Genomic DNA, 20,640 nt, shown 5'->3' with positions numbered 1-20,640 from the left:
GGGCTGGAAACAAATCTTCCAAGCAAATGGACAGGAAAAAAAAGCCGGGGTAGCAATACTCATATCAGACAAAATAGACTTCCAAAAAAGATCCATAAAGAAAGACCCAGAAGGTCATTTCATAATACTCAAGGGAAGAATCCACCAAGAAGACATAAATATTGTAAATATATATGCACCCAACATAGGAGCACCCAAATACATAAAGAAAATCTTAGAGGACTTCAAGAAAGATACTGACAGCAACACAATTATTGTGGGAGATTTTAACACCCCACTATCAAAAATGGACAGATCTTCCAAACAAAATATCAACAAAGATATTGTGGCATTGAACAATGCCCTAGATGAAATGGACTTTACTGATATATACAGAGCCCTCCATCCCAAAGAACCTAAATACACATTCTTTTCAAATGTACACAGAACATTTTCAAAGATAGACCACATGGTAAGACACAAAACAAGCCTCAACAATTTCAAAAAAATTGAAATCATACCAAGCATTTTCTCAGATCACAAGGGACTGAAACTAGAAACCAACCCCAAGGAAAAAAAACCCAAAACACTCAAAATCATGGAGATTAAAGAGCATGCTATTAAACAATGAATGGGTCAAGATGATATTAGGGAAGAAATCAAAACATTTCTGGAAACAAATGAAAATGAACTCACAACAACCCAAAACATATAGGACACAGCCAAGGCAGTTCAGAGAGGGAAGTTCATAGCGATACAGGCCCGCCTAAAAAAGTTAGAAACATTTCAAACAAACAACCTAACCCTACGTCTACAAGAACTCGAGGAACAACAACAAAGACAGCCCAGAGCAAGCAGAAGGAAGGAAATAACCAAGATCAGAGCAGAATTAAATGACATACAGACTAAAAGCACAATTCTAAGGATCAATGAATCCAAGAGCTGGTTCTTTGAAAAGATAAACAAAATCAACAAGCCTTTAAGCAGACTCATCAACAAAAAAAGAGAGAAGACCCAAATAACCACAATCAGAAACAAAAGAGGAGAGATTACAACAGATACCACAGAAATACAAAGGACTGTAAGAAATTACTAGGAAGAACTGTATGCCAAGAAATTTGAAAACCTAGGTGACATGGACAAATTTCTAGGAAAATATAATCTTCCAAAACTCAGTGAAAAAGAAGCAGAAAGCCTGAACAGACCAATTACAGCAAAAGAAATTGAAGCAGTCATCAAAAAACTCCCAACACACAAAATCCCTGGACCAGATGGTTTCACCAGGAGAATTCTACAAAACATTTAAGGAAGAACTAACCCCTATCCTTCACACACTATTTCAAAAAATCTAAAAAGATGGAATACTCCCAAACTCTTTTTATGAGGCCAACATCATCCTAATTCTGAAACCAGATAAAGACACAACAAAGAAAGAAAACTTCAGGTCAATATCACTGATGAACATTGATGCTAAAATCCTCAACAAAATACTGGCAAACTGTATCCAACAATACATTAAAAAGATCATACACCATGGCCAAGTGGGATTCATTCCAGGGATGGTACAATATTCGCAAATCAGTAAATGTAATACATCACATAAACAAAAGCAAAGACAAAGGTCACATGATCATATCAATAGATGCAGAAAAAGCATTTGATCAGGTACAACACCCATGTATGATAAAAAGCACTCGGCAAAGTGGGAATAGAGGGAGCATTCCTCAACATAATAAAGGCCATTTATGAGAGACCTACAGCCAACATCATACTCAATGGGCAAAAATTAAAATCTTTTCCACTAAGATCAGGAACAAGACAAGGCTGTCCATTTTCACCACTTCTATTCAATATAGTACTGGAAGTTTTAGCCACAGCGATCAGACAAGAAAAAGAAATAAAAGGCATCCAAATCAGAAAGGAGGAAACAAAACTGTCACTGTTTGCAGATGACATGATAGTGTACATAGAAAATCCTATAGACTCCACCAAAAAACTGCTTGACCTGATAAATGAATTTGGTAAAACAGCAGATACAATGTCAATATCCAGAAATCAAAGGCATTTCTGTACACCAGCAATGAAACAGCAGAAGCAGAAATCAAGTAAAAAATCCCATTTGAAATAGCAAAAAGAAAAATAAAATATCTAGGAATAAACCTAACCAAAGAAGTAAAAGGCCTGTATTCAGAAAACTACACAACACTCAGGAAAGAAATCAAGGAAGACACAAACCAATGGAAACATATACTGTGTTCATGGATCAGAAGAATTAATATCATCAAAATGTCCATACTACCCAAAGCATTTACACACTCAATGCAATACCTATTCAAGTACCAATGGCTTATTTCACAGACATAGAACAAACACTTCAAAAATTGATGTGGAACCATAAATGACCCGAATAGCTGCTGCAATTTTGAGAAAGGAGTAAAGTAGGAAGGATCACAATACCTGACACTAAACTATACTACAAGGCCACTGTAATCAAAACAGCCTGGTACTAGCATAAAAACACGCACATGGACCAATGGAACAGAACAGAGAGCCCAGAAATAAACCCAAGTCTCTACAGTCAATTAATATTTGACAAAGGAAGCAGCAACATAAAATGGAATAAAAATAGCCTCTTCAACAAATGGTGTTGGGAGAGCTGGACAGCTACATGCAAAAAAATGAAACTCGAGCACCAACTTACACCTTATACAGAAATAAATTCAAGGTGGATAAAAGACTTAAATATAAACCGTGACACCATTAAAGTCCTAGAGGAGAAGGTAGGTAGGAAAATCTCAGATATTTCACGCAGAAACTTTTTTACTGACATTTCCCGTTAAGCAAGGGACATAAAGGAAAGAATAAACAAATGGGACCTCATCAAAATAAAAAGCTTCTGCACAGCTAAAGAAAACAGTATCAAAATAAAAAGAGAACCAACTGTATGGGAAAACATATTTGCCAATGATACCTCAGACAAGGGTTTAATCTCCAATATATATAAAGAACTTGCACAACTACAGTCTAAGAAGACAAGCAACCCAATTCAAAAATGGGCAAAGGACTTGAACAGACACTTCTCCAAGGAGGACATACAGAAGATCCAAAGATACATGAAACGATGTTCAATATCACTAGCTATCAGAGAGATGCAAATTAAAACTACAGTGAGATACCACTTCACACCAGTTAGAATGGCCATCATAAACAAAGCAACAAACAACAAGTGTTGGAGAGGTTGTGGAGAAAAGGGGTCCTTAGTGCACTGTTGGTGGGACTGCAGACTGGTACAACCACTATGGAAAGCAGTATGGAACTTCCTCAGAAAACTAAAAATGGATCTGCCTTTTGACCCAGCAATTCCACTGCTGGGACTATATCCTAAGAACACTAAAAGACCCATACAAAAGAACCTTTTCACCCTGATGTTCATAGCAGCACAATTTACAATAGCCAAGTGCTGGAAGCAACCTAGATGCCCATGAGTAAATGAATGGATCAAAAAAACTAAATGGTACATTTACACAGTGGAGTTCTATGCAGCAGAAATAAAGGAGCTCCTACCCTTTGCAACAGCATGGATGGAGCTGGAAAGGATTATGCTAAGCCAAATAAGCCAGGCAGTGAAAGACAAATACCATATGATCTCACCTTTAACAGGAACCTAAACAACAAAACAAAGAAACAAGAAAAATATAACCAAAGACACTGAAATAGAGGACAGACTGACAGTAACCAGAGGGGAGAGAAGAGGGAATTTAAGGGAGAATGGGTAGGGTTTACAGGAACAAATTTAAAGGACACATGGACAAAAACTAGGGGGAGGGTTGTAATGGGAGGGAAGAGGGGAGGGTTGGGTGGGTGGGCTGGAATGGGAGTAAAAGGAAGAAAACTGTACTTGAACAATGATTAAAATTTAAAATAGAAAAAAATAAAATAAAAGATTTTATTTATTTATTTATTTATTTATTTTTAGGGAAAGGAGAAGGGAGGGAGAAAGAGAGGGAAAGAAACATCAGTGTGTGGTTGCCTCTCACGTGGCCTCCACTGGAGACCTGGCCCACAACCCAGGCATGTGTTCTGACTGGGAATGGAACCAGCGAACCTTTGGTTTGCAGCCCGTGCTCAATCCACAGAACCATGAACCTAAGTTGACTGAACTAGTGAGTTCTTATCCATTAAATTGTTGATTTAAAATTTCAAAACATTTAAAGCATACAACATATCATTATATTTAATTTTAGTTCCTTAAAAGTTTGCAAGGGAAAAATTATATGAATGTATATTGGCATGTGTCCTCAAGCACAGATATGTCGGTATACAAGAGATGAAAATAACCATATTCACACTGCTCTCAACCAGATTTTCAGTCATTATTGGATTTATTCCTTTTTCTGTGTCTTATGAGTTGCGGAATTGCACTAGGAAGAGAAATTGAAAATCTATATAATTTTTCTGTTTTCTTTTAAATTAGAACTCCATCTATGTATTTATAGTGAAGAATATATTCTGTATCCTGTGAGAAATAGCGTAGTACATTTCCTTAAATTTAAAAGAGAAAGAGAGATAGAAGAGAATAGTGGTCAAGCAGCTTTCGGACCACACATCCAGCTTTACTGCTGTGTAAAGCTCTTGCAGATCTCTTCATTAAATTGTTGGTCCTTGGAAATTCCCTGACTCCTGCCTTTTCCTGAACCCTGACCACTTGTCTTTTCTTTAATGATTTAGTTCCCTGTTTAAAAAACCAAACATAACTTTGAGGAATAAATCGTCTCCTATTCTATAATGTTTTGTCTGAAAGAGATAAAACCCCTGATCACTACCACTAGCACACAAGTATGATCAAGTGTCTTCAGGCTTTCAAAGAAAAAAAAAAACACTCCCTTGAAAGCCTAAATACTTAAAAGAATCAATAAAAAGCAGTAGAAAACTACATATAGAAGTTAAAGAAAGGAAGTTAAACAAAAATCAATTTTGATTAAATTTATACACATGTATTAAAAACTGAGATGAAATGGATAATTTTATAGGAATATATAACCTACCAATACTGACTCCAGAAGAGAAAAACAATCTAAACATATAAATTAGAAAAAAAAATCACACTAAGCAACTCTAATTTTTCAGACACAGCTTGGTGTCCTATAATTTAACTCAATTCTAGCACTTTCTGTCTGGTTTGTGTCAGATCCCACAAGTTAAGGGCTCAGTCCCAAAAGAATATTTCCCTCCCTTTTTATTGCTGGTGAAAATAGGGTCTTTTCATGGAATCATGATAAAGCATTTCTGGGGACTCATGCAAGGAAGACTGAGGTCTTGTGGTAAGGTTAATTAGGGTAAAAATATAGACTTCCCTTGGGTTCCTTATGTCTCATATCCTCTCCTCCTGCTGTGGAAAATGTTCAGCCTTGTCCTTTTTTTGTACAAAAACTTTATTTTTTTATTATTTGTAAGTGTTTTTTATTGATTTTGCTATTACAGTTTTCCCCTTTATCTCCCTTCCATCCTGCCTCCCAACCCTCCAGCATCCCCCGCTCCTTGGTTCATGTCCATGAGTTGAACATATAAGTTCTTTGAGTCCTGTTTCCTATACCATTTTTTATCTCTCCTTGTCTATTTAATGCCTATTAATTACACTTCTTCTTCTCTGTACCTTTCCCCCCATTCTTCCCTTCCCACTCCCCACTGAAATCCCTCCATGTGACATCCATTTCTCTGATTCTGTTCCTGTTCTAGTTATTTGCTTAGTTTTTGTTTTCCTTGTTTTTCTTTTCTTGTAGTTTCACTTGTTGAGTTATGAGTTTGTTGTCATTTTACTGTTCATAATTTTGATCTTTTTCTTAGATAAGTCCCTTTAACATTTCATATAATAAGGGCTGGGTGATAATGAACTCCTTTAACTTAGCCTTATCTGGAAAGCACTTTATCTGCCCTTCCATTCTAAATGAAAGCTTTGCTGGGTAGAGTAATCTTGGATGTAGGTCCTTGCCTTTCATGACTTCAAATACTCCTTTCCAGCCCCTTCTTGCCTGCAAGGTTTCTTTTGAGAAATCAGCTGATAGCCTTATGGGAATTCCTTTGTAGGTAACTGTCTCCTTTCCTCTTGCTTCTTTTAGGATTCTCTCTTTATCTTTAACCTTGGGTAACTTAATTATGATGTGCCTTGGCGTGTTCCTCTTTGGGTTCAACTTCTTTGGGATTCTCTGGGCTTCCTGGACTTCCTAGAAGTCTATTTCCTTCTCTAGATTGGGGAAGTTTTCCTTCATTATTTCTTCAAATAAGTCTTCAGTTTCTTGCTGTTGTTCTTCTCTTGCTGGCACCCCTATAATTCGGATATTGGAACATTTCAGGTTGTCCCAGAGGTTTGTAAGACTCTCTTCACTTTTTTGAATTCTTGTGTCTCCATTCTGCTCCGGTTGAATGTTTATTTTGCCTTTTGTTCCAAATTGTTGCTTTGAGTCCTGGTTTCCTTCCTGTCACTGTTGGGCCCCTGAATATTTTGCTTTATTTCATTTTGGGTATCTTTCATTTGTTTTTTTTTTTTTCATTTTTCAACCAAGCTCAATTAGATCTGTGAGCATTTTGATTACCAGGGCTTTACATTCTCCATCAGATAGGTTGGTGATCTGTTCTTCACTTAGTTCTCTTTCTGAGGCTTTGCTCTGTTCTTTCATTTGAGCCATATTTCTTTGTCTTGGTGCACTCGATAAGTTGTAAGGGGGCAGGGTGTTAGGTATTCACCCAGGCAGGGAAACCCTCTTTGCTGTGTTGCAGTGCTGCCGGTCTGGTTATTCTAGTTGGTTTTTTTAATTCCTTGGTTGTTGAGTTCCATGCAGTTTGATTTTCTGGTGCTTCTGGTTGCTTATTGATATTAGATTGGTTGCTATCCTCCTTTTGGTTGTGCAAGGAAATAAAGGGCTTCTATTTATGCCTGGGTCTTGACTGGAACTCCCAGCCTTGTTTTCATCAGGCCCAAAAAGAAGGCCAGTGCCCAGAAATTCTGCACCATTGGTTCAGCCCCTGTGAAGTCTTAGTCCAGTTTAGCCTCTTTCCTTGTGTGACTAGTTTAGGCTGCCCTCTGTTATTGTACCCAAGCCTGCATTTGGAGCCCATGTAGCTATAGAACCACAGGAAGCTGCTAGGGCCACATGGCTGCTCTGGAAAAAGAACACATGAACAAATGGGGTGAGTGTATATTACAGATAGAGAGACAGAGAAAGAGAGAGTTTTGTTAAACTTGAATTATATTGTCTCAGGCTTGGTAAGCACCTGACGCTCTTTCAGACTAACCAATCAGCTTCCCAATCCTTCTCAGGCTGGTGTTGGATCATCCTTTTAACCAATCCTTTTCCTAGATTTTCTGAGGTTCTATGTCCCTTATCCAATCTGATCCTTTTCCCAGGCTAGACACCACTCCTGATGTTGCCACCTGAGTAGTGCCTCAAGGTAAAAAATCTTCCACTAGTGCCATCTTGGCTTCTACTGGGCATGAGTCCAACTGAGTAATTTCCCCTTTATTCTTTTTATTTTTTCCCTTGGTAATCTGGGATAATGGCTGGTTGTACCTCAGGGAAGTTGGAAAGCTGGTTCTTCCTCCCTACACAGGGGAAGGAAGAGAGTTAATCCCCTTGGCAGGGTAACACTGCAATCCCCTGAGATGTCTGAGTCTGTAACTTTCAAACTTAATCAGGCTTATTGTCCAATTCAGCTCCCTAGTTTATTAACCTTGCTGTCTACTACCTTTTGCTGCCTTCCTTTAATATCTAGCTACCAACACTAACAACCTTGACACCAGTCAAAAGTCCAGATTGTTACATGTGCTTCTGACCAACTGGCAGTAGCCAGTTGATGCAAGGCTCCAATGACCTTTTTGTCAGGGTTAATTTGCTAGAGCAGCTCATAGAACAATGGGAAAACAGTTTGCTCACTAGATTATTTGTTTTATTATAAAAGGATATAACTCATGAACAGCCAAATGCAAAAGATACATAGGGCAAAGTATGTGAGAAGGAGTGTAGGGTTTTTATGTCCTCTCCAGGTGTGCTGCTCTCCCAGCACATCGTTGTGTTCACAAACCCAGAAGCTCTCCTAATGCAGTCCTTTTGTGCAAAGCAGTTAGATGGGAGCAGAGCAAGAACAATGAGCCAGGTACAGAAGGTCAACAGGGTGGAAAGCCCCAGGTGCCTAGCAACAGGTAAAACTGGAAAAACAAGGACTTGGCCTCCAAGGAAGGTTTTTTCCTCTTCTAGCATATGGCTGGTGATGTAGTTTAGACCCCCTGACTTTTCATCTTGCTGGTCATGTAATTCAGACCCTCCCTTGATCTTTCCTCTCCTGGCATGTTGCTAGTCATGTGGTTAGGCCCCCTGAAAGAGAGGAAAGAGCAAAGGGGTTGAAGAATAGTCCTTAAGCACTGAGCCCCTGGAACAATGAGGTCCTCATCCACGTCAGATAAATCTAGGACTCTGTTGTGTTTCAGCTCCAGGCCCCCAAAAGGTAGCAAAACTAGGTAAGCAATGCCACAGCTGACATCAGGACCAGTGGCATTGACTAATGACAGCCCTACCCTGGTGCTAACCAATCAGTAGAGACCATGACCCTGAAAGGACATACCTGAAAGGTTATGAATACTCTATTGGGATCTTCCCCTAAGCCCTTCAGATAAATACTCTCAACATGTACCCAAATAAAAATAGGGGTTCAGTTGTCCATCACCACAAAAGCCAAACTCATGAGGCAGATGCTGGTGCAAAAGAGAAAAGGTTTAATTCAGGTGCTGTGCAATCTGAGAGAATGGCAGGGTCCTCTCTCAAAGCTCGCCTCCTCAATTAAACCAAGAAAAAAGTCAGTGTGCAGAGTTCCTGCTCCAGTTTAAAGTTCAGTCCTTTGGAACCTACAGGCAGCTTCTAAGCAGTCATAGTCCCCATCCAGGTAGCTTGGCTTATTCCCAGCTGCTGCTCATTTCATACTCCCTCCTGAAGCCTTCATGTGGAGCCCATAAAATCATAGGGCATGTGACTACTAGGATCAAAAAGCACATGAACATACCAGTCAGTGCATCACCAGGTGGGCAAGAGAGTGTTTCTTTGTTCCCCTAGGATTATATTAGCTTAGGTGTGGGATGAACCAGATGCTTTCTCGTGCATCAGGTGGGTCCATTTCCCAACCAACCTCTTCTTTCCCCAGACTAGATTGACAGCCCTCTTTTGTCCAGCACCTCCTCCTACAACATTTTGACTCCTATGGGGATTGTGCCTGACCTTACCTGGTCCCACCCCCAATGTGATACAGGAAGGGGGAGGTCTTTTTCCTCTATCCAATTATCTTGCTAACCTGTTGTGTGCTCGGTGTAAGAACTTCACCCATTATCTTGGCTAATGGGTGGAGACCCCTGGTACCCTGAATAGACTGTCTACCAGTAACAAATATGAAGGTCTAGTGCAGACCTGCCTGACTCTCTTTTCCCTGAGCTTCAAGGGCTTTTTTTTTTTTTTGCCTGTGTAACTTTTCTTCTTAGCCCATTTCTACCACAGCTCAATTCTTCTACCCTTGTGATTTTCTAAATAAACTTTTTCCAGTTTATTTATCAAGACTCTGAACCCTAATACCAAGGTCACTAAATCAAGGTCTGGTTTGACTCTACTGGCCTAATACATGATGCTGTTGTCACTCCACAAATTTTGAAGGTTTTATGGAGACTTCATTACATAAGCATAGTTGATTAAATTATTAGCCATTGGTGTTTCAACTCAATCTCTAGGCCTTCTTTCCTCCCAGAATGTCTGTGTGTGGAACTTAAATGTCCAACCTGGTAACATGTTATGTTCCCTTGGTAAATGGCTCCCATCTTAGGATCTTTCCAAAAGTCATTTCATTAACATAAATGCCAGCATAGCTATAAGAGGCTTGTTATAAAAAACAAGAGGTACCCATTTCATATTTATTGCTCTGGAGCAATTTCAGGAACTGGGAACAATACTACATATTATAAGAAAAGATGCCAATAGAGCTTATAAATTATAATAACATATTACCATCTTTTAAAAATAAATTAAATTGTCTAAAACTTAGTCTTGAAGAAGTAACTAGCACAGGTAGTTTCATAAATTAACTATTACCAATTTTTATAGAAGAGATCACTCTACCATCAACATTATAATCTAAAAGAGTCACATACTAGTCAACACAGTTAGGCCTGTTAAAAGGGATTAAAGAAGACAGTCTAGGTAATAAAAACCAACTTTATTTAATACTCGTGAAGCAAGCAGTCTCCATGCCCAATGGTCCAGCAAACTGCAAAATGGGTGGGAAAGCAGGAAGCTTTTTTAAAAATATATTTTATTGATTATGCTATTACAGTTGTCCCATTTTCCCCCTTAATTCCCCTCCACCCTGCCCATCCCCTCCCACCCACATTCCCCCACTTTAGTTCATGTCCATGTGTCATAAGTTCTTTAGCTTCTACATTTCCCATACTATTCTTGCCCTCCCCCTGTCTATTTTCTACCTATTGTCTATGCTACTTATTCTATATACCTTTTCCCCCTCTTTTCTCTTCCCAATCCCCTGTTGCTAACCCTCCATATGATTTCCAGTTCTGTGGTTCTGTTCCTGTTCTAGTTGTTTGCTTAGTTTGCTTTTGTTTTAGATGTGGCTGTTACTAACTGTGAGTTTGATGTCTGTTTTCACTGTTCATATGTTTTATCTTCTTTTTCTTAGGTAAGTCCCTTTAACATTTCATACAATAAGGGCTTGGTGATGATGAACTTCTTTAACTTGACCTTATCTGAGAAGCACTATATCTGCCCTTCCATTCTAAATGAAAGCTTTGCTGGATAGAGCAATCTGGGATGTAGGTCCTTGCCTTTCATGACTTGGAATACTTCTTTCCAGCCCCTTCTTGCCTGCAAGATCTCTTTTGAGAAATCAGCTGACAGTCTGATGGGAACTCCTTTGTAGGTTACTGTCCCCTTATCTCTTGCTGCTTCTAGAATTCTCTCCTTCATTTTTACCTTGGGTAATGTAATTATGATGTGCCTTGGTGTGTTCCTCCTTGGGTCCAACTTCTTTGGGACTCTCTGAGCTTCCTGGACTTCCTGGAAGTCTATTTCCCTTGCTAGATTGGGGAAGTTCTCCTTTATTATTTGTTCAAACAGCTTTTCCACTTGTTGTTTTTCCTCTTCCCTTTCTGGTACCCCTATAATTCGGATATTGGAACATATAAAGATATCCTGGAGGTTCCTTAGCCTCTCCTCATTGTTTTGAATTCTTGTTTCTTCATTATTTTTCTGCTTGGTTGTTCCTTTCTTTTTTCTGGTCCATTCCATTGATTTGAGTCCCAATTTTCTTCCCATCACTATTGGTTCCATGTGCATTTTTCTTCACTTCACTTATTGTAGTCTTCATTTGTTCATCTAATTTGTGACCAAAATCAACCAATTCTGTGAGCACCCTGATCACCAGTGCTTTGAACTGTGCATTTGGTAGGTTGGCAAGCTCTCATTTGCTTAAAAGTACTGGCCGAGGAGCTTTTAATTCTGTTAGAGCCATCTTTCCCCCACCCCTTTGGTCTGGTCTCTCCTATTGCGTATGAGGGGTGGAGCCTTACATGTTCACCAGGGTGGGGCACCCCAGTCACTGGGTTGTGATGTTGTATGTGGGGGCAGGGTCCGAGAAGATACAATGGCACCTGCTCCGCTCTCTCTAGGAATTCAGTCCCCTCTGGTGCTTCCCACAAGCAGATTGGGCACTTCTGGTGCTGGTTCCCAGGTAGGTGGGCTTGTGTACTTTCAAGGACTCTGTGGATCTCTCAAAGGAGCTCTCCTGTGAGGCTGAGAGATTCTCCCCAACCTCAATCCCCACAGGTGTTTTCAATCAGTGCTTTTAGGCTTTGTTTCCTGGTGCTGGGTCCCTAGTTCCATCCAACATAAATGTTTGGTCTGTGCCATTGCCCATTTTCACCTAGTTTATCTGTGTACAAATGTGTGACTGCGGACAGCCAGCTGCCTTGCGTCCTTCACTGAATCTGCTCATTGCCTCCCATGCCCAGGGTCTGCCACGGGGTCCATCAGCTGCCCCTGTGCTTCTGGGGTCCGCCAATTGCCGCCTGTGCCCTGCGCACCTGTGTCTGCCAGCCACCACTTTTTCCTGCCGGGACCCCTCTACCCCTCCTTACCGGTCTGGATGAAAAGTTGTCAGACTTTCGTTCAGTTCATTTCTTTCTGTTCTGGATGTTTTTTTGTTTCTAAATTTTTGTTGTCCTTAGTTTTGGTTGTGCAAGAAGGCACAATGTGTCTACCTACGCCTCCATCTTGGCCAGAAGTCCTGGCAGGAAGCTTTTATAGGATAAAGAATAAGGGACAAGAAAATAAAGAATAAAAATAAATCAGGAGTAAGTATAAAGCCCAGAGTTGACTTGCTTGGGGATTGAAAGAATGGATACTGTAGTTCCTGGTTAAGTGGAGTATTTACAAAAACACAAATGTTATCAGAATTTTGGTTTTCTGACAGGACACCCCAAGAAGTAGTGGCTCCATCTTAGTGCTTAGACATTTACTTCAACAGACCAGAGAAATAAATGAGGTATAAAATTTCAAAGAAGAGGTTTATATTATTGTTAACAAAAAACCCAAGTTTGCCTGATCACAGCTCAAAACCAATACTTGAGTGACAAGTGTTGGATGGAAAGAAAAAGTTTGCTTTATTCAAAAAGCCTGCAGCCTAGAACAATTGCAAACTAATGTGTAAAAACCATCTCCAAAGTTCCAGACTAAGCAAAAGAGTTTTAATGGAAAAGAAGGGGAAGTAAGAGTTTCAGGGACCTGGAGAGAAATCTATGTTTCTTTAGTGCCAAATAACATTTTATCACATTAGACTCCTACACATCAGCAGCTGGTCACAGCTACATTGAAGACATTCTTTTCCTCTGCAAAGCAAACTTAAATTCTCCTCATGACCCTGAAGTTATCTCCTCTTGCTTAAAAAGAGACAGTACATCAGCAATTTATGAGTACATTCATGAGAATAAAAAAGTTGAGCAGGAAGAGTAGTAATATGTAAACAAAGGCCTAACAGAGAATTTAATTATTTAATTCCAGGTGCCAAAAAGACTAGGGGCATTAAAATCACAAGCAGTTCAGCCACATTTTATTTATAGAGCATTTAATTTAACTTGAAAACCCCCCATAATCCATTGGAAAATTATAGTAATGGTAAGAGATCTCAGAAAGGAGTGGGACACAAAATTAGTATATAGAAATAAATAAACATGTTTTATAATAGTAATAGCCAGAAAAACATTATGGCATCAGAAAAATAAAATACCTATGTTATGTATAAAAATAACAAGAAATGTGTAAAAGACATGTGACTAAAAATATAAAATTCTAAAGAACACAAATATATTTCTGAACAAAAAGAAAAACATTATATTCTTCAATAGAAACAATATTTAAAAAGAAAAATATTATATAAAGAAATCAGTTCCCCTCAAGTTAATCTGTAAATTAAGTGTGATCCCAATAAAAAATATGAACAAGAGTTTTAAAAATTCAGAGATGTAGATTCTTTACATGGAAAAATGTGAGGCAAGCACATCCAAAAACACTCTGAAAAATAAGCAGCTATTAAAGGAGCAAAGTATAAGCATATAAATAGATATAAAAATGACACAAAATTGGTTTTGAGACACTTGGCTAGCCCATCAAAAAATGTTGGATTCATATCACATATCTCATACAAAAACAAATTTCACAAGGATCAAAGATTTAAATGCACTTGGAAATTTTAATCTGGAAATAGATAATTATGATAGAGGCACTTTGCTGTGAATATACTTAAGCCACTAAAATGTACACTTATAAATTATTAAAGTGGCAAACTTTATGCTATGCAGATTTTACTACAATAAAAAATACATCACATAAAAAGAGATTTAAATGAAAACACTGAAATAAATCACGAGATTTTTTTTATAACCAAGAATAGAAAAGGTTTCAGTATGACAAACACAGGAGCACAATTAAAATATTAAAATAAAAATTTCTCTATGGCAAAAATAAATACACATATTTAGGGAAAAGTTACAAATTAAGAAAAATGTAGCAACATATACTAAAAGACAAAAAAAATGAACAGTACTTACATGTTCATTGGTTGGAAAAAAGAGAGTCAATAACAATTCACAATTCTATGAGACCATACAAAAGATTAAGGCAGCTCTTATATTTGTGTTCAGCTGCTATAAAATAAATGCTAACCTACATCATTAAAGCAAACAAGAGCAGTACAGTGCACAGTTTGGAGCACATTACACAGTATGTTAAAAGTGTATAAAAAATAGAAGAATTTGTATATGTTTTCTATGAATATGGAGAGAATATCTCTGAAAGAGTATAGAAAAAAAGAATAGCATAACAGTAATTTCCCAGTTTATAATTTTAAGCCTTTTGAAAAGCTACCAGATCTAAAATATATATACAGCCCACTTTACTCAACAACAGAAAAATGCATATTTTTCTCAATTACACACACTCTGTAAAGCAGACCATGTTAGTCCATAAAAATATTCTCAGTAAATTTTAGAAGTTCAATATTATAAAAACTATCCTCTTTGAATACAATGGAATAAAGGTAGAAATCAATAACCAAAAAAATTAGCAATGATAAGAAGATGGCAGCAGGGAAGAAGGAAGCTACACTAACCTCCTCCCAGGACCAATCTGTAATTACAACTAAATTGTAGAGAAATCACCCTAAATAACCAACCGAACACTAGCTGGAGAGAAACCTTATAACTATGGACAGACAAAAGTAACCACTTCACCACAACGTGACTGGTAGGGAGTGCGGAGATACGAGGTGCAGTCTGGGCCCACACAAGCAGCAGCTGAAGTGCCAGAGGGGTATTTCAGGAGCTGGGAGGTTTCCCCTGAGAAGTGTGGGGTCTAAACCCCAAACTGGGCTGTCAAGCCTGCAGCACCAGAGCCAGAAAGGAACCCAAATAACATCCACCTGTGAAAAGTAACAGGGTTTCTGTCTGCCAGGGAGAGATAGCTAGAGACTTAGAGAGCCTCTCAAAAAGCCAATGAACAAAATTTTGTTTGCAGCCACTTATCCTGGACTCCAGCAGAGGGAAGGCAGAGTGGACTAGAGACGCTTGAGGGGAGTCTGGGTTTGGTGGATCTGGAGAGAGAACTGAAGAAACGGCAGTCAGGATCCCTGTGCTGAGTCATTCCCCACATTTCAGAAGCCAGCTTTCTCAGGAAGAGCCCTCCTCTCCAAGTGCTATCAGCCTGAGAGGAAGTAGGAGACCCTCTGGTAGGAATTACTCTATCTTACCCTGTAGAGTTTAAGCCAGGCTGATGATTCAGCTTGATTACCTTAACAGCTGATCAGTTTAACAGTTGATCACTTTAACATCTAAGGCTGAAAATACAAAGCAGCAGCCAAAATGAGAAGAAACAGACCCCAAATGAAAGAACAAGAGAAATCTCCAGAAGAACTAGATGAAATGGAGGCAAACAACTTCTCAGATAGAGAGTTTAGAGTAATGATTATAAGGATACTCAAAAGCATAAAAAAAGACATAGAACCCATAAGAAAGGACCAGTCACAAATAAAGAATGCAATACCTAAAATAAATAATACACTGGAAGGAATAAACAGTAGGTTTGATGAAGCAGAGGATCACAACAGTGATTTGTAAGACAAGGTAAAAAAAAAAAAAAAAAAAACACCCAGGCAGAACAGCAAAAAGAAAAAAGAATTTTAAAAAGTGAGAAGAGCTTAAGACACATTTTGGACAACATGAAGCTTAAAAACACCCACATCATTAGGAATACCAGAAAGAGAAGAGATTGAGCAAGGGATTGAGAATTTACTTGAAGAAATAATGATGGGAAATTTCCCTAATCTGGCGAAGGAAAAAGACACACAAATCCTGGAAGTTCAGAGAGTCTCAAACAAGTTGGACTCAAAGAGACCTACACAAAGACACAGCATACTTAAAATGACAAAACTTAAAGACAAGAGGATCCTAAAAGCCACAGTAGAAAAGTAGGTGTTACCTACAAAGGGACACCAATTAGACTTTCATCTGATTACTCAACAAAAACATTTCAGTCCAGAAGGGAGTGGCGTGGAGTATTTCAGGTGATGAAAAGCAAGACCTGCAACCAAGGTTACTTTACCCAGCAAGGTTATCATTTAAAATCAAAGCAGGAATAAGGAGCTTCCCAGGCAAGAAAAAGCTAAAGGAGTGTGTTAACACCAGAACAGTACTGCAACAAATATTAAAGGGCTTGCACTAAGAAGAAGGAGGAAAAAAGAAGAAGAAAAAAAGAAACAGAGGAAAACAGTCTAATAATTAAATGGCACTACATACATATCTATCAATAATCACCTTAAATGTAAATGTGAAAAAGATATATCATGCTAATGGAAAAGAAAAAAAGCTGAAGTAGCAGTACTTGTATCTCACAAAATAGATTTAAAACCAAGGCTAAAGTAAGAGACAAAGAAAGACACTACATATGATAAAGAGAAAAATCCAACAAGAGGATACAACCCTAGTAAACATTTATGCACCCAAAATAGGAGCACCAAAGAATTTAAAACAAACCCAGATGGTCATAAAGGGAGAGCTTGACAGTATTACAATCATAGTCAGAGATTTTAACCCACCATTGACTTTAATGTATAAATCTTCCAGGCAAAAAATCAACAAAGAAACAGTGGCCATAAATGACACACTATATCAAAAGGATTTCATTGATATGTTCAGAGCATTTCACCCCAAAGCAGCAGAATATACCATATTTTTCCATATACAATGCACATTTTGTCCACATTTTTTAGGGAAAAATATTGATGTACATTGTACCTGGGTATAATGATTACATACCATGGGTATAATAGCCCCATGTATAATGGGCACAAAAATGTGGGCACATATTTGTGCCAGTAAGGGACATATATGAGATTGTGGCCACTTAATTTGGAGGTTCAGATTCACAAACAATAAAAACCCCAAGTCAAAGATAAATAGTTAAGCAATTTATTAAGCAAGAGCAAAGAGAAAGCAAGAATTAAGAGCACATATCACCAAACAGGAAAAAACACCAATACCTGAACACAGACACTGAGGAATCCCAGAGGGAGCCATATTCGCAGTTCATCTGGGAACAGTTCTGAGTTAGGCATCCTTCCCTCAGATGGGATTCCAAAATCTCACTTTGGGGGCTCTGCTTAAATATGTTTTAGGCAAAAGTGGCTATGTGCCAAGGGCCTTTCATGACTCAATTGACTAACCATTCCCTCTGGGAGAATAGCCAGTTCTTCCCCAAGGAAATGATTGGTATTTACAAGTACTGAGTTAAAAATGGTGCTTAATCTTCTGTGGAGAAGGGCTAGTTCTCCCGCAGAGATAGCGCACCTAGATTTCATTCTTACAATAAAAGGTCACAACTCAGGCATAAACAGGGAGGGTTCTTAATATTTCTTTAACCCTTCAACATTATACATGGCAAAATACACTACAAACTTTTCAAGTGTACACAAAACATTTTCTAGGAGAGACCACCTGTTAGGACACAAAACAAGTCTCAATAAATTTAAGAAGACTGAAATCATATCATGTATCTTCCCTGACCATAATGTTAGGAAAGTAGAAGTCAATCACAAGAAGAATACTAAAAAACATATGAAGACATGGAAGCTAAATAACATGTTATTGAACAATGAATGGGTCAAAAACAAGATCAAGGAAGAAATCAAAAAATACCTTAAAACAAATGAAAATAAGGACACAACAATCCCAAATCTGTGGGACACAAGGAAAGCAATCCTAAGAGGGAAATTCATAGTATTACAGGCCAATCTCAAATGAAAAAATAAACAAACAAACAAACAGGAAAAAGCCCAAATAAACTATCTAACTTACACATAAAGGAACTTGAAAAAGAACAACAAATAAAGCTCAATGTGAGTAAAAGGGAGGAAATAAAATAGATCAGAGCAGAAATAAACAAAATATAGTCTAAAAAACAACACAAAAGATCAATAAATCCAAGAGCTGGTTCTTTGAGAAGATAAACAAAATTGGCAAATCTTTAACCAGACTCATCAAAAAATAAGAGAGAGGGCCCAAATAAATAAAATCAGAAATGAAAGAGGAGAAATAACAACTGACACCAAAGAAACACAAAGGATTGTAAGAAAATATTATGAATACCTATATACCAACAAACTGGCCAACCTGAACAAAATGCATAAATTCCTAGAAACATACAATCTTTCAAAACTAAATTAGGAAGAATCAGATAATCTAAATAAACAGTTTATATAGTGAAATTGAAGCAGTAATAAAAAAAATCTCCCAACAAACAAAAGCCATGAACCAGATGGCTTCACATAGGAATTTAACCAAACATTCTTAGAAGAACTAACACATTTCCTTTTCAAACTATTTCACAAAATTCAAGAGAAGGGAAGGCTCCCAAACTCCTTATCCTACTTCCAAAACCAGATAAAGACACTACAAAGAAAGAAAATTACAGGCCAATATCCTTGATGAATACAGTTACTAAAATCCTCAACAAAATATTATAAACTGAATACAGTCATATATCACAAAGATCATATATTATGATCAAGTGGGATTTATTTTGGAAATGCAAGATTGATACAACATTCACAAATCAGTAAATGTGATTCACCATATAAACAAAATGAAGGATAAAAACAATGTGATCATATCAATAGATGCCGAAAAAGCATTGGATAAAATCCAGCACTCATTTCTGATAATGAAAACTCTCAGCAAAGTGGGAAGAGAGGGAACATACATAAACATAATAAAGGCCATAAAAGAAAAACCCACTGTCAGCATCACACTCAATGGGCAAAAGTTACAAGTGTTCCCCTTAAGATTGGAAATAAGACAGGGATGTCTGCTTTCATATCTCTTATTCAACATATTACTGGACATCCTAGCTATAGCCATCAGACCAGAAGAAGAAACAAAAGGCACCCAAATTGGAAAGGAAGAAGTAAAACTGTCTTTATTCATGGATGACATGATCCTGTACACAGAGAACCCCAAAGAATCCACCAAGAAACTACTAGAACTGATCAATGAATTCAGCAAAGTAGCAGAATACAAAATTAATATCCAGAAATAAGCTGTATTTTTATGTGCCAATAAGGAACTACCATAAAAGGAAATTTAAAAAACAATTCCATTCATAATTGCTTCAAAAAGCATAAAATACCTAGCAATAACTAACCAAGTAGTAAAAGACCTTCACTTGGAAAATTATAAGACACTGAAGAAATAAATTGTCCCTGGCTGGTGTGGCTCAGTGGATGCTGACCTGCAAACCAAAGGGTTACCTGTTCGATTCCCAGTCAGGGTACATGCCTGGGTTGGGCCAGGTCCCCAGTAGGGGGCATGCAAGAGGCAACCCCACATTGATGTTTCTTTCCCTCTCCACGTCCTTTCCCCTCTCTCTAAAAATAAATAAAATCTCTTTTAAAAATAAAAGAAAAAAAGAAAGAAAGAACTCTTTCCCTTCACAACAACATGGATGGAACTGAAGAGTATTATGCTAAGTGAAATAAATGAGGTGGTGAAAGAAAAATACCATATGATCTCACCTATAAGTGCAACCTAATTAACAAAACAAACAGGTGAGTAAAATAAAACCAGAGATGTGGAAATAAAGAACGAACTGGCAGTGACCAGAGGGGGGCAGATGGGGAATAATGGGGGGAAAAAGAGGAAGGGTCAAGGGAAAGAACAGGTACAAAGGACCCATGGACAAAGACAATAGGAGGAAGGATTGGAATTGGGAGGTGGGAGGTAGGTAGGGCAGGGGAGAGTAATGGGGGAAAATTGGGGACAATTGTAAACAACAATAAAATAAATATAAATAAATAAATAAGGACTTACAAAAAAGAAAGATCTTAAATTAGCAATGGAAATTTATAACTTATAGAACTTCAGAAAGAAGAACAAACCAAATCCAAAACCAGTTACAAATGCCTACCAAAAACTAATAAGAAAGATCTTAAAATCAACAACATAAATCTATACCTTATGGAAATTTTAAAAAGAAGCACTAAATTCAAAACCAGTTGAAGGAAGGAAATAATAAAGATTAGTACAGAGATAAATGAAATAAAGTAGTTAATAATAGAAACAATGAAATCATAAATTTTTTTTGTAAAGATCAACAAAATTGACAAACCTTTTACCAATCTAAGAAGTGAGATGTGAGAAGACGCAATTAACTGAGATCAAATGTTAAAGTTGGAACATTACTTCCAGCCAAGATTGAGATATAGGTAGCCTCATTTCACCTCTTGCACAAGCATAAGAAGGTTCACAATTAACCTCAAAAAAACATACAAGAACTGCCAAAAAATTGAACTGTATGGATATCTGACAACCAAGGATTTAGAGAAGAAATATTGATCCAGACAGGTAGGAGGGGCAGAAATAGGGAGCTGAGGCAGAGAGGATGCGGTGAAGCAGTGAGGCGGCAGCAGCAACAGCTGGTGGAACAGGCAGTCCCACATTCATGTGAGGTGGATAAAAACTGAGAGGGACACCTGGGGAGCAAACCATCTCAGTCCCAGGCCAGGCTGTGCAGCCCAGGG

The sequence above is a fragment of the Phyllostomus discolor genome, chromosome 14 (genome assembly GCF_004126475.2).
Source record: "Phyllostomus discolor isolate MPI-MPIP mPhyDis1 chromosome 14, mPhyDis1.pri.v3, whole genome shotgun sequence".
NCBI classification, from domain to species: Eukaryota; Metazoa; Chordata; class Mammalia; order Chiroptera; family Phyllostomidae; genus Phyllostomus; species Phyllostomus discolor.
Note: the sequence above shows the minus strand (reverse complement) of the source record.